The sequence below is a fragment of the Carassius carassius genome, chromosome 26, assembly GCF_963082965.1.
Source record: "Carassius carassius chromosome 26, fCarCar2.1, whole genome shotgun sequence".
NCBI lineage: Eukaryota > Metazoa > Chordata > Actinopteri > Cypriniformes > Cyprinidae > Carassius > Carassius carassius.
Window position 1 is genome coordinate 29305068 of NC_081780.1, and position 13257 is coordinate 29318324.

The window sequence follows — 13257 nt, forward strand, 5'->3', positions numbered from 1 at the left end:
AGTGGCGCTGCACAAGATGGCCGCAGACCCAGCACCATTGCACAGGATGGCTGCCAACCCAGCACCACGAGCCAAGATGGACGCCAGCCCAGCGCCACAGCACAAGATGGCCGCCAGCCCAGAGCCACTGCGCAGAATGGCCGCCGGCCCAGCACCACTGCCCATGATGGCCGCAGGTCCAGTGCACAAGTATAATTGATTTTTAATCACTGCACAAGATGGCTGTCAGGTCAGCGCCACGAGGCAAGATGGATGCCAGCACAGCGCCACAGCACAAAGTGATCACCAGCCCAGCGCCACAGTGCAAGATGGCCGCCAGCTCAATGCCAACGCCCAAGATGGCCGCCGAGACGTTTTTGGATTATTTCTCCATGCTGTCAAAGATTCTAGAGATTCCCAGGAGTGTTCACGTCACGTCTGCTGATCCAGAGACTGTTAACGGCACGTCTGCTGAGCCAGCACCACAGTACAAGATGGTCACCAACCCAGCGCCACTGCACAAGATGGCAGCCAGCCCGGAGCCACTGCAGAGGATGGCAGCTACAGTGGACCCTCCAGAGTTGAGTCAGGTTCCGGTTGACCCTCCAGAGTTGAGTCAGGTTCCAGTGGACCATCCAGAGTCGAGTCAGGATCCTGTTGACCATCCAGAGTCGAGTCACGTTCCAGTTGATCCTCCAGAATCAAGTCAGATTCCTGTTGACCTTCCAGAGTCGAGTCAGGTGCCCGTTGACTTTCCAGAGTTGAGTCAGGTTCCGGTTGACCCTCCAGAGTCGAGTCAGGTGTTCATGGACCCTCCAGAGTCAGGGTTAGTCACCGTTTACCTTCCAGAGTCAGGGCTAGTTCCTGTTGACCTTCCAGAGTCGAGTCAGGTGCCCGTTGAATCTCCAGAGTCGAGTCAGGTTCCAGTGGACCCTCCAGAGTCGATTCAGGTTCCAGTGAACCTTCCAAAGTCGAGTCAGGTGCTCGTGGACCCTCCAGAGTCAGGGCTAGTCACCGTTGACCTTCCAGAGTCAGGGTTAGTCACCGTCGACCTTCCAGAGTCAGGGTTAGTCACCGTCGACCTTCCAAAATCAGGGCTAGTCATTGTCGACTTTCCTGAGTCAGGAATAGTTACCGTTGACCCTCCAGAGTCAGGGTTAGTCACCGTTGACCTTCCAGAGTCTGGACTAGTTACCGTTAATCTTCCAGAGTCAAGTCCAGTCACTGGTGATCTTCAAGGACAGAGTCAAGTCACTGGTGATCTTCAAGAACAGAGTCAAGTCACCGGGGTTCTTCATGGGAGAATTCAAGTCACTAGTGATCTTCATGCACAAAGGCAAGTCACCATTGATCTTCATGAACAAATACAAGTCACCAATGATCTTCATGAACAAAGGCAAGTCACCAATAATCTTCATGAGCAGAGTCAAGTCAGCATTTGTCTTCTGGAAATCCAGTATAAACACCATGGGATTACCAGAGTCTCGTCACTTCTCTGTGGAACTGCCAGAGCCTCTCCACGTCTCTGCTGAACTGCCGGAGTCATTCCACGTTTCTGCTGAACTATCAGAGCCTCTCCACGTCTCTGATGAACTACCAGAACCGTTCCACGTCTCTGCTGAACTACCAGAATCTCTCCTCGCCTCTGTGGAACTTCCAGAGCCTCGTCACATTCAAGTTGAACTCTCTGAGCACCCGACTGATCCGGTTGTGGCCACGGAGGCTACCCTTAACATGTTCATGTTCTATGTTTCAGACTTGCCCAACCAGATTTGTCCTCCTGTTGGTCCGGCCGCACAGATGTGGTGGTCTTCATCAACACCATCCTGGGGATCTTCCGACCCGACCACACGGTTGTGGTGGTCTTCTGCTCCGCCCTGGGGGGTGTCCGTCCCGTCCACACGGTTGTGGTGGTCTTCTGCTCCGCCCTGGGGGGCATCCGTCGCGACCAGACGGTTATGGTGGTCGTCTGCTCCGCCTCGGTGGGCGTCACCTGATGTCTTTCTTGGACTTAATGTTTTTTTTTTTTTTTTTTTCTGTCTGTCTTCCTCCTATGGACCTGGCCCTCCGTCCCTCCCCCTGATCCTCCGCCGGTCCACCTCCCTCCTGGGTTTCTGTCTGTGTCTTTCTTTCTGTTTCCTCCTATTGACCTGGCCCTCCGTCCCTCCCCCTGGTCCTCCGCTGGTCCACCTCCCTCCTGGGTTTCTTGTCTGTGTCTTTTGTTCTGTTTCCCTCTAAGGACCTGGCCCTCCGTCCCTCCCCCTGATTGGACTCCTTGTTTTGTGTTGCACTTCCCTTGTCTCTGTTTTCCCATTTTACCTGGTCGTCTCGTCTCTGTTTCCCCATTCTACCTGGTCCTCTTGTCTCTGTTTTCCCCGTTCTACCTCGTCCTCTTGTCTCTGTTTTCCCCATTTTACCTGGCCCTCCGTCCCTCACCCTAGTCCTCCGCCGCTCCACCTCCCTCCTGGTCTCTGTGTTTTTGGTTTTTTCCTTGGGTTCGGGTGGAGCATCTGGCAGCTGCTCCGTGGAGGAGGGGGTAATGTCACGCTGTCTAGTCTCTGTTTCCCGTGGTGTCCACTAGTGGGCTCACTTCCCCTTAGGCACTTCACCGTAGGCACTAGAATTCCTCTAGTCTGGTCCTGTCTTCACAGTAATTGCACTCCTGTTAATTGCACTAGGTGCAGTCACTTTATTGTCATTAGCCTCCCTATAAATACCAGTCTTTCCCTGTTGTTTGTATGGAGTCCTTACCCTTCGTGTGTCCAGCTTTCTCGTCCCCCGAGATTCTCCCTGTCTGCTCGTCCTCCGAGTCATCTCGCATTCCGAGTTCCCTTTTCCTGTCCCTTTCATTTGTTTGTTTTGTTTGGACGCTCTTTTTGGTTTTGACCTTGGCTGTATTCGACTACGATTTGGATTACCATATATTAAATACCTGCAATTGGATCTCTCGCTCTCCCTGTGTCTGTGTTTCTGGGTACACGATCGTCACAATTTGAAACTTGCATATGCTTGGGTCTGGTGAATTAATTAAATACACTGATGTTAATCCCTACTGTTAGCGAAATGAAAGTTAAACTCATGGTGAGTACTCACAGCTACATAATGTCTTTTTCCCTTAACAATTATGTAAATGTACAAATTATTTATTTCTTGAAAATGTTTGTATTGCATTGATTTTTATTTTTATGAAATATTTACCTTGTGAGACGTGGACTGTGATTTATCTTCAAAAATGTCCACTTCTGACGGGTCAGACTAAGAGCGGTTCAGAAAACCCTTATGAAGAGAACAAATCATAGGACCGTGACGTCGCCCGGTATGGCGTAGCCGGGGCCCCACCCTGGAGCCAGGCCCGGGGTTGGGGCTCGTATGCGAGCGCCTGGTGGCCGGGCCTCCCCCCAAGGGGTCCGGCCGGGCTCAGCCCAAAGGAGCGACGTGGGACCGCCTTCCCGTGGGCTCACCACCTACAGGAGGGACCGTAAGGGGCCGGTGCTTAGAAAATCGGGCGGCAGTCGAAGGCGGGGGCCTCGACAGCCCGATCCCTGGACACAGAAACTAGCTCTAGGGACGTGGAACGTCACCTCACTGGCGGGGAAAGAGCCCGAGATTGTGCGTGAGGTTGAGAGGTTCCGACTAGCGATAGTCGGGCTCACCTCTACACACAGCTTGGGCTCTGGAACCACACTCCTCGAGTGAGGATGGACTCTTCACCACTCTGGAGTTGCCCATGGTGAGAGGTGGCGGGCTGGTGTTGGTTTGCTTATAGCCCCCCAGCTCAGCTGCCATGTGTTGGAGTTTACCCCGGTGAACGAGAGGGCTGCCCTTTGTCGCCGGTTCTGTTAATGATTTTTATGGACAGAATTTCTAGGCGCAGCCAGGGGCCGGAGGGGGTCAGGTTTGGTGACAACACGATTTCGTCTCTTTGCGGATGATGTTGTCGTGTTGGCCTCATCAAGCCAGGACCTTCAGCATGCACTGGGACGGTTTGCAGCCGAGTGTGAAGCAGCTGGGATGAGAATCAGCACCTCCAAATCCGAGGCCATGGTCCTCAGTCGGAAAAGGGTGGCTTGCCCTCTTCAGGTTAGTGGAGAGTTCCTGCCTCAAGTGGAGGAGTTTAAGTATCTTGGGGTCTTGTTCACGAGTGAGGGAAGGATGGAACGGGAGATTGACAGATGGATCGGTGCAGCTTCTGCAGTAATGCGGTCGATGTACCGGTCTGTCGTGGTGAAGAAAGAGCTGAGCCGCAAGGCGAAGCTCTCGATTTACCGGTCAATCTACGTTCCTACTCTCACCTATGGTCATGAGCTTTGGGTCATGACCGAAAGGACAAGATCTTGGATACAGGCGGCCAAAATGAGCTTTCTCCGCAGGGTGGCTGGGCGATCCCTTAGAGATAGGGTGAGAAGCTCAGTCACCCAGGAGGAGCTCAGAGTAGAGCCGCTGCTCCTCCACATCGAGAGGGGTCAGCTGAGGTGGCTCAGGCATCTGTTCCGGATGCCTCCTGGACGCCTTCCCGGGAAGGTGTTCCGGGCGCGTCCCACTGGGAGGAGACCACGGGGAAGACCTAGGACACGCTGGAGAGACTACGTCTCCCGGCTGGCCTGGGAACGCCTCGGTGTCCCCCCAGAAGAGCTGGAGGAAGTGTCTAGGGAGAGGGAAGTCTGGGGTTCTCTGCTTAGACTGCTGCCCCCGCGGCCCGGCCCCGGATAAGCGGAAGAAGATGGAAGGATGTCCACTTCTCAATTGTACACATACATCAGTTTGTTTCATCATTATTTTCACAACATATTTGAATATTTTACAGTTAAAATTGTGTTTTTTTTTAAATAATAAAAAAATGGCCTGTAAAATGATACAACTAATACATGACTAATTTTAATATTTGTTTTATCAGATAATTAATGCTAAATAAATCATAAAAATATACATGCTTATAGACAGATAATGATTTCTGCTGCAGATCTTTCACACATGTACATCTCGGAGACATCTAATGTCTGCATTTACATATGCAAGATGTATTTTTAAGAGTGCGTGTTCATCTGCAGTACGTCTCTAAGATGTTTCCTGTCAGATGTCAAATAGACATTTATTAGAATGGATGTAAAACTGTTTCTGAGACTTTAGAGTACACAGCAGATGATTCCCAGATCTTTAGCAGACGTCTTACATGTTTAATAAATATATTACATCTGATAAAATGTAGAGTCGTTAATAATGTCTAAATATAATTTAATGAATACAAAAATATATATATTAGGGAGTGGCCTATAAGTACATCTCTGCAGCCTTCTAGTAAGGGTAATTTAATATATTTTTTAATTATTGTTTGCTTTCCTACAATATGAAACTTGTAGTTTTATACATGGGGGAAACCTATGAAGGATGAACAAGTAGTGTCACATTAAAAATAGTCCTACTTTCATATTCTGTAAAACTTAAAGCATTGAAGTGCTGGGAAAAGTTGTGTGAAGCATTTAACACTCGAAAACATTAAACCATTTCTGCCACAAATTCCTGTAGTTTACTGTTAAATTAATGGTGAGCGGAGGTGTTGATTTGTGTTTACTGAACAATGTTTTTCCTGGTCTCCACATCAGTGGCGTTTGTTCTGATATCAGCTTTAACAGAATTCTTCACTGAATTTGAATGCTTCTCACAAGATTTCACAGAGATGTTACTGATTCTGTGGTGATTTCGACTGCTTTCTTCACTGTATCTCCCAGTGCTGTGTATAAAGGTGTCTCGTGATCCAGATCAGCCAGAGGATCAAGCAGATAAATGGTCTGCGCTGCACAGCCCAAACTAGTGCGGATTTGTTCTGCTTTCGGTTTGTTTATCCAGTGTTGCTTACATTGATGTACATCAGTCATGATGAGAACACAAGGCTGTTCATTCCATTTTTGGAACTGAGAAACAACCTTTCTTTGACTGACTAAGCATTGCGATGACGTCACGGGACCCGTCTAAGCCCAAATTCGTGCATGAAAATTTGCGAGCTTTTGCGAGTTTGCTTGATTTTGCAATAAATTCAGCGATTGCAAAGTCGCTAAATCTTGGAGGGACTGGCTAATGTGCAGAGGAGCTAACTGTTCCACAAGGCTATTTCAGAATTAAAAACTGCCAGCAAAGAAATTAACTACTTTATTAATTATAATTTTACTGGAAACTTTACAAATAAAGCATATTTTATTAATATTCCCAGCTGGCACATGACCGACCTTCAACGTTAAAAAAATGGTTGAAATAAGGTCAGTTGTGGTATCAACGTTGAAAAAACGTTGATTCAATGTTTAAAGCTGAATGGTTGAAAAACTTCCAGCACATGACCAACTTTCAACGTTGAAATATGGTTGAAATAAGGTCAGTTGTGGTATCAATGTTGAAAAAACGTTGATTCAATGTTTAAAGCTGAACGGTTGAAAAACTTCCAGCACATGACCAACTTTCAACGTTGAAATATGGTTGAAATAAGGTCAGTTTTTTTTAATGAAACAATGTAAAAAATGTTTAATGCTAAATTGTTGAAAAAGGTTAACAAACTTTAAAATTATTTATATTAAATTATTTAAGATTATTATTATTTTAATAGCATTTTACAATATTTTAGTCATGATACCTATTCTAAATATTATCATCATTAACAACAATAAGACTATATACATTTCGCTGCTTTATCACACTGCAACAACTCCCATTGGTAGTTTTATTTTATTACTTTGATCATGATTGGTTAATCTGGCTGTCATTCAGGACAATGAATCGGTTCGCGCCTGTCTACATTTAAAAATATGACCGTTATTGTCGTCTTTCTATGAGTGAGGCGCCTGACTGTGAGCTGCTGCTCGTTATAACTGACTGGTCGGTCAGTCGGTCGCGAATTATTAAATATTTTTCTGTTAATTTTTTTTTATTATTTTGAGCGAATTTGAGTCGTGACATGTCAATGGAGAACAAAAAGTGTGAACACAAGAAGGGTCAGATGTGTTCTGCGAGGTCCTGCAAACATACTGGCAAAATGAGGTAAGAAAATCGCTATCTTTATTACCTTTTGAAAATAGTCAAGTATGACCAGAGTTTACAAAAGGGTAGCTTAAAGGACATGTAACCTGCAGATAAATAAATACCTGTCTGTGTATTTTTGCGTTGCTTTATCACAGATGATCAAGTTAGATGCTCACCTAATGTGTTGCTGGTATAATATGTGTTTATGTGTGTTTTACAGATTTTTCCACATTTTCCTGATATGAATCCCATGTTGTGTTATATATGTTTTTATTCTTATAATAGTTTCAAAGTGTTTTCTGAAACATAAAAGTGCAAATGTCGGTACAATTTTAATGAATTAATGAAAATGAATTAAAAAAAGAGTAGGATTGTTTAAAGCCATGGTTCTCAAAGTGTCAGGCCCCCTCTAGTTGTTATGCAGGTGAATTAAATTGAGTAAGGTTTTTTTTTTTGCACATTTAAGTATGTTACAGTTAATGTACAGTACAGTTTTGTAACTTTTGTTACATAATTACATTTAAAATTACATTTTGATTTAAACTTTAAGTTTTAATATACCTTTATGTAAGCACAGTGTAGTGTTAATGTTCAAACTGTATTTCCCATGGTAAAGTGGCTGAAAACAATTAATATTCTTATCAGAATAAAACTGCCTCATTTTTTTAACCGTAGAGCTGTAGCTGAATAGTTTGGCCTACTACGCTGCTGAAATTTAATGTTGGTCATTATGGTGGAACTTAATATTTAATAACAAATATTTTCTGAAGTTGTACTTGGTATAAAAAGTTTGAGAACCACTTATTTAAAGAAATGGTATAAAATGAAATCCTGCTTTTTAAGAACTTTTCAGTAAATCATTTCTTCTTTCCCCTCGTAGACTCATCAAGGATCCAGCTTGTTCTTGAAACATTGGTAAGAAATTGTTCATCTGCTACATTGCACTGTCACTTCTGCTAGAGATACATTGACCTTTTGTGATAGGTTTTGATTGTGCTTAGTTTAAAAAAAATGTACTGAATTAGATTCAGAGGTGGGTAGTAACGAGTTACATTTACTTCGTTACATTTACTTGAGTACATTTTTTGGGTAACTAATACTTTTTTGAGTATATTTAAAGATGGGTACTTTTACTCTTACTTGAGTAAATTTTTTGGAAAAAATCTGTACTTTTACTTTATTACTGTGGGCGACGCTCCTCTCGTTACTTTATCTTAATGCAATAAATGTTATAAATGCTTCAGTTTATTCCAAACGCGCCGTCTACTTTTCTCTGGGCAATGAGCGATGCTCATTCGCGAATGATTCATTCTTTTGAGTCAACTCTGTTCAAAGGCTTGATCAAACCAGTTGGCAAACGAGTGAATTGGTTCATGAATCAGTTTGAATGATTCATTCAGTTCCCTGCCGCACGCGCTGAGCTTCTGAAGCGGTTCACTCAGAGTTGTAACGTTTAACATGAGCAGCGTTGAAAACGTGGCTATGGAACTGCACTAAATTGAAAGCAAATCTGCAAAGGCTATTTGCTAGCGATGAAGATCTTTATTAGATGAACACCGCGTGTGCTGTCTACTGTTCAAGAGGTAATAACTTGGGCTGCATTCGATTACAGTACACAATACCACTGTGACATTAGTTTGTTGTACATGTGACTTATAACAGAAGGGAACCAAGTTGAATGCAGCTTCCAAAAGACAAAAAATAGCCGATTAATATTTTATTAATATTAATACAATCACACCGGCGTGAGAACGTTCAGCGAGTCATATCATCAGCTGCTAAATTCAGATCTGTGATCGCTTGCTGGCGCTGAGCCAGAGACAGACGCATTTTTACAGCACTGCGCATTATAACCAATCACACACGATTCTGTTGAGCTTATGAATGCAATGACCAATCAGAGGTGTTTAGATGAGTCATCACTAAAATTCCGGTTCTTCCTTCACTCGCTCACTAACTGAATACCTCTTTCTGGCAAATTCTCTCATCAGAAACAACAAAGTGCAGATGTGTGTGTACGAATCGGGAAATAAGATATTGATTTCAGTTTTTTGTTAACAGTTTCAGTGATTTTAATGGGAGTTTTTGAGAGTGATTGAACTCTAGGCTGTCAGTGAAAATGATTTTTGATAATGTAAATGTTATTTGCTCTCTTTATGAACAATGAAAAATTAGTAGCAGTTTTTATATCACATTGACTTTCAATGTTAAATTCACATTTAATATAAAGTCAGTCATATTAAAAATATGTAATGGCATGACACCTATATCTGTTAAGTAAACAGACAGATGTTCTGTAACTTAACGGTCATGTGAGGAGTTTTCACTGTTCTCTGTGTCAGAGGTTATTTATACATATATAATGCATACTTTAAAATTTAATTTATTTCGTGATGCAAATCCGAATTTTCATCAGCTGTTACTTATCTAATAAGTACTTTTACTTTTACTTGAGTACAGTTTTTGGGTACTCTGATGAGACCTCTGATTAGATTTTACTTATTTTACTACACTGTATTGCTAGTGTTCTGAATAAAACAGTGTAACTGGGGGCTCTGAAAACACTGCTTGTGAATATTTGTTAATATTGTAAATTTTCATCTGAATACATTAAATAAGTGTTTAATGAATAGTGTTGTCCACTTTGTTTCCAACCTCACTGTTGCTGAACTGTAAAGTGAAAATATTGTGTGATTTTATTTTGTATTCAGTTTTCAGTTAAATATATTTCACAATATCAAAGTTATTGTGAAACATTGTGAACATACCTAAACTCACTGGTTACATATTATGTGTCCTCCAGAAGTTTGCACTCTGCAAGTGAACGACGCTTTGTGGTGCCATCCCAAAGAAGTTCAAAATCACTCTCAAGGACCTTTTCCTGGACTGTGCCCAGCTGGTGGAATGACCTCCCAATCTCAATCCGAACAGCGAGTCTTTACTCATTTTCAAGAAACATCTAAAGACTCATCTTTTTCACCAGAACTTAACCAACTAATACTAGCACTTGTCCTTCATATTGAACAAAAAAAAAAAACCTGGCTATGCGTTCTGTACTAGACTAACTGAGACTTGTCATGGCACTTGTAAACTGTTGTTGTTCTCTTGTTGACCTGACTGCTTCTATTGTTCTCATTTGTAAGTCGCTTTGGATAACATCGTCTGTTAAATGATTAAATTTAATGTTTATACAGGACAGTACAGAGAGTGCACAAGTGGGAGAGAGTGGAGGGGATGGCGTCAGAAAGGACCTAGCACTGGGACACTTTCAAGGATCACCCGAAGCACAACCACACTGTATGCACGAGGCTGTTGGTTCTAACATTTTAGAGTCCCCTTCGGTATAAATCTCATTCTGCATGCTCCACGGTAAAGAAGACACAGTCCGGGGGGGTTCCCATTAGAAATCAACCCCCCACCCTCGGTGTGCCCCCTCTAACGCTGGGCCCTTGTAATTGTCCTAATCTTCCCTCCCCTTACAGCGGTCCTGGTTGAAGGTTCCCTTCTCAAACTGTGCAGCATATTTTCACTGCACAAATGTACACATCTCTTGTAATGAGACACATTACTAAAACATGTTTTTTATAGAAACTGTAGTTCCCTTTCAAGGGAACTTGGAACTGCGTCCTCTAGGGGTCGCTATGGGGAACACCTCGTCGTGACCCATGTCTGAAGCATACATTGAAAAAACACCAACTTGTTGGCCCGCGACAGCCTCCGATGTCACTACCGGTGCGACTATAAATAAGCAACGGGAGAGCACCTCATTATCTTCTTCATCTGACTGTTTTGATTTGAAGCGTGCATCTGAAAGAACCGGTAAGGGCGATCTTTCTCTGTTTATCATGGCGACAACTAGCAAGCGTTTAGATGATGTGTGCATCCGTGTCTGCGTTATTTGACACCCGATAACGCACGCGATCTTTGCGTCATTTGTTTGGGTGAAGAGCACGCACGCGATGTCTTTGAGGAGGCCATCTGCGTGCATTTTGAGCGTTTTTTCAATGGAAAAGGCTCCGCTCACGTTCGGGGAAAAAAAGGCAGCCATCTGTTTCCCGCGGTTCAGGATCTGTCCGCGCCGAGGTGTGGAAGAGAATGAGCTCGTGAGAATACAAGTGGATCTGTCTGAATGGTTTAAAGAGGGAGTTTCCCTTTTGCGCTCGTTAAAAAAAAAAAAAAGAGCGGCGGACGAGAGAAAACCTCGGGAGGATGATTTTATATCTTTAACACTTTCTGATACTGAGGTTAGTGCTCTGCTGGGTTTTTACCCAGGAAAAGCAGGAGATATTTGAGGATGGTGAAGAAGCTGAGGCTGAGCCTTCTCAATTCTCCTGCCCTGCATATGTAGAGCTGTTGGAGGTTATTGAGCAAAAATTACCTTTTGACCATAGCCCTGCAGCTCAGGTGAGCCTTTCATTTGTGCATGATCTCCAAACAGAGATTAAAAACAAATGAAAAATGCGGTTTACTTCTCGCAACCATCGGTTTCGGCATGAAAGTAATCTGCCGACATCGAGGTGATGCGCGAAAGCGGATATGAGGGAATGCCCCCTGTAGAAAGAGCTAAAAATTTTATAAATAATTTATAAATAATTTTTATCTGTGAATTTTTTTTCTTTCTGCAGGGGAAACATCCTCTCTTAATCTCCCTCCTTGCCATCTAAGCCCCTTCAGAAAATCATCTTGCTTAATTGGCAAGGCATACGCAATAGCAGGTCAGGCTGTGGCTTTATTACAGCACGATGCTGGTGCTTCAAGCATATCAGACTGATCTGCTTAGAGACCTGGATAGATTCAGGGGCCTTTTTCTGATCTGGTAGCTGAGCTTTATAGAGCTTTATATTATATTGTACGATAAGGGTTACGCGCTCCGCTTCGTTCCCTTTCTTGAGATGATTAGACCTTGGTTCCTTGGGCTCCATTCAGCCAGTCTGTATTTGTTTATACACCTCAAGCATCGCTTCCCTCAACATGAGGGGCTATTTGGGTGATTCTAGTAGTAATTTAGCAGCGCTCCCCTTTTTCCAAAAAAGGGTCGCCTATGAGCGCGCTACTGAGGCCGGAGTTCTCCTCTCATATGAGACTGAGTTCTGTTTTTTCCCCAGAGCGCTCCAGTATTGTTTCCATAGATCGAGTTGATGACTCTCAATCATACTGTTTTGAGATGCAACATTCCATCTATGAGCTGCTCTATCAGAGTGCCACGAAAGCCCCTACTTAGAACAGTATTTGAAAATCCATGCTATGGTAAGTGTGCAAGTGAAGTCTTTGCACACTTTCTGAAATCCACACTGTGGTAAGTTCGCACGGTAGTATTCTGCGTTCTTTCTAAAATCCTATATGGTGAGGGCTTCGTGCGGTTGCTTCATGCCCTTTCTTGAATTGGTAAAAGCCCTGTTTATCTTGGGCGCCACTCCACCTATGTATCCTCGAATACCTATCTAAACAGGGTGTTGTTACTAAAGAACTGTCGAGACAGCTCTTTCAGTAAGCTTATGCGTAAGCTAGCAGTAGCCCCCTGTGTGACAGGCAAGACTTGGTACAAATTCTAGGTTCTTAGACGTATCCCTTTAAAGGAATCTTTCCTGATTCCAAGCCTTCAGCTCTACCCTGGGCCGAGGCCCTAACAATTAAGTTGGGTATGTAGCTTAGGCCTTTTGGCCGTAAGGGGTACTGTCACAGACAGCCTTCTAAACGTCCCAGGGGCAACTCCCATGGAAATGGTAGAGTTGGTACTTAGTGCTCGCCATGATTCTGGCCTGCACTCCCCTCAGCATGGCAGCGTGGGTATACTGGTCCCCAAAGCGCCCCCTAGAGGACACAGTTCGAAGTTCCCTCGAAAGAGAACTGTCTCAGGTTACATATGTAACCATAGTTCCCTGAGTATGGAACGAGACACTGCGTCCTCTAGCTCCCTGCCATGCTACGGACGCAAGCTTCAGATGAAGAAGATAATGACGTGCTCTCCCGGTGCTGATTTATAGCCGCGCCGGTAGTGACGTCGGAGGCTGTCGCCGGCCAACAAGTTGGTGTTTTTTCAATGTATGCTTCAGACACGGGTCACGACGAGGTGTTCCCCAAAGCATCCCCTAGAGGACACAGTGTCTCGTTCCCTACTCAGGGAACTATGGTTACATATTTAACCTGAGACAGTTTTCCACCAAAATAAAAGATCCACTGGTTTCAGTCATAAAGGAACAAGGGTTTGTCTTGCCAGTGCTGCAAAAAATATGCATTTATATGCAAAAATATTTTACAAAAACCTTTAAATAT

General features: G+C 43.9%; 1 protein-coding gene and 1 long non-coding RNA gene across 4 annotated transcripts in view; one reads left to right on the plus strand and one right to left on the minus strand.

Moving 5' to 3' along the window:
• LOC132106017 (NACHT, LRR and PYD domains-containing protein 12-like) overlaps positions 1 to 13257 on the minus strand; it is a 53565-nt gene that overhangs the window by 12190 nt on the left and 28118 nt on the right. The window lies entirely within an intron of this gene.
• On the plus strand, positions 7038 to 10571 carry LOC132106174 (uncharacterized). The gene is made up of 3 exons (XR_009424043.1): positions 7038 to 7174; positions 7865 to 7899; positions 9788 to 10571. It is a non-coding gene; the product is annotated as an uncharacterized LOC132106174 (long non-coding RNA).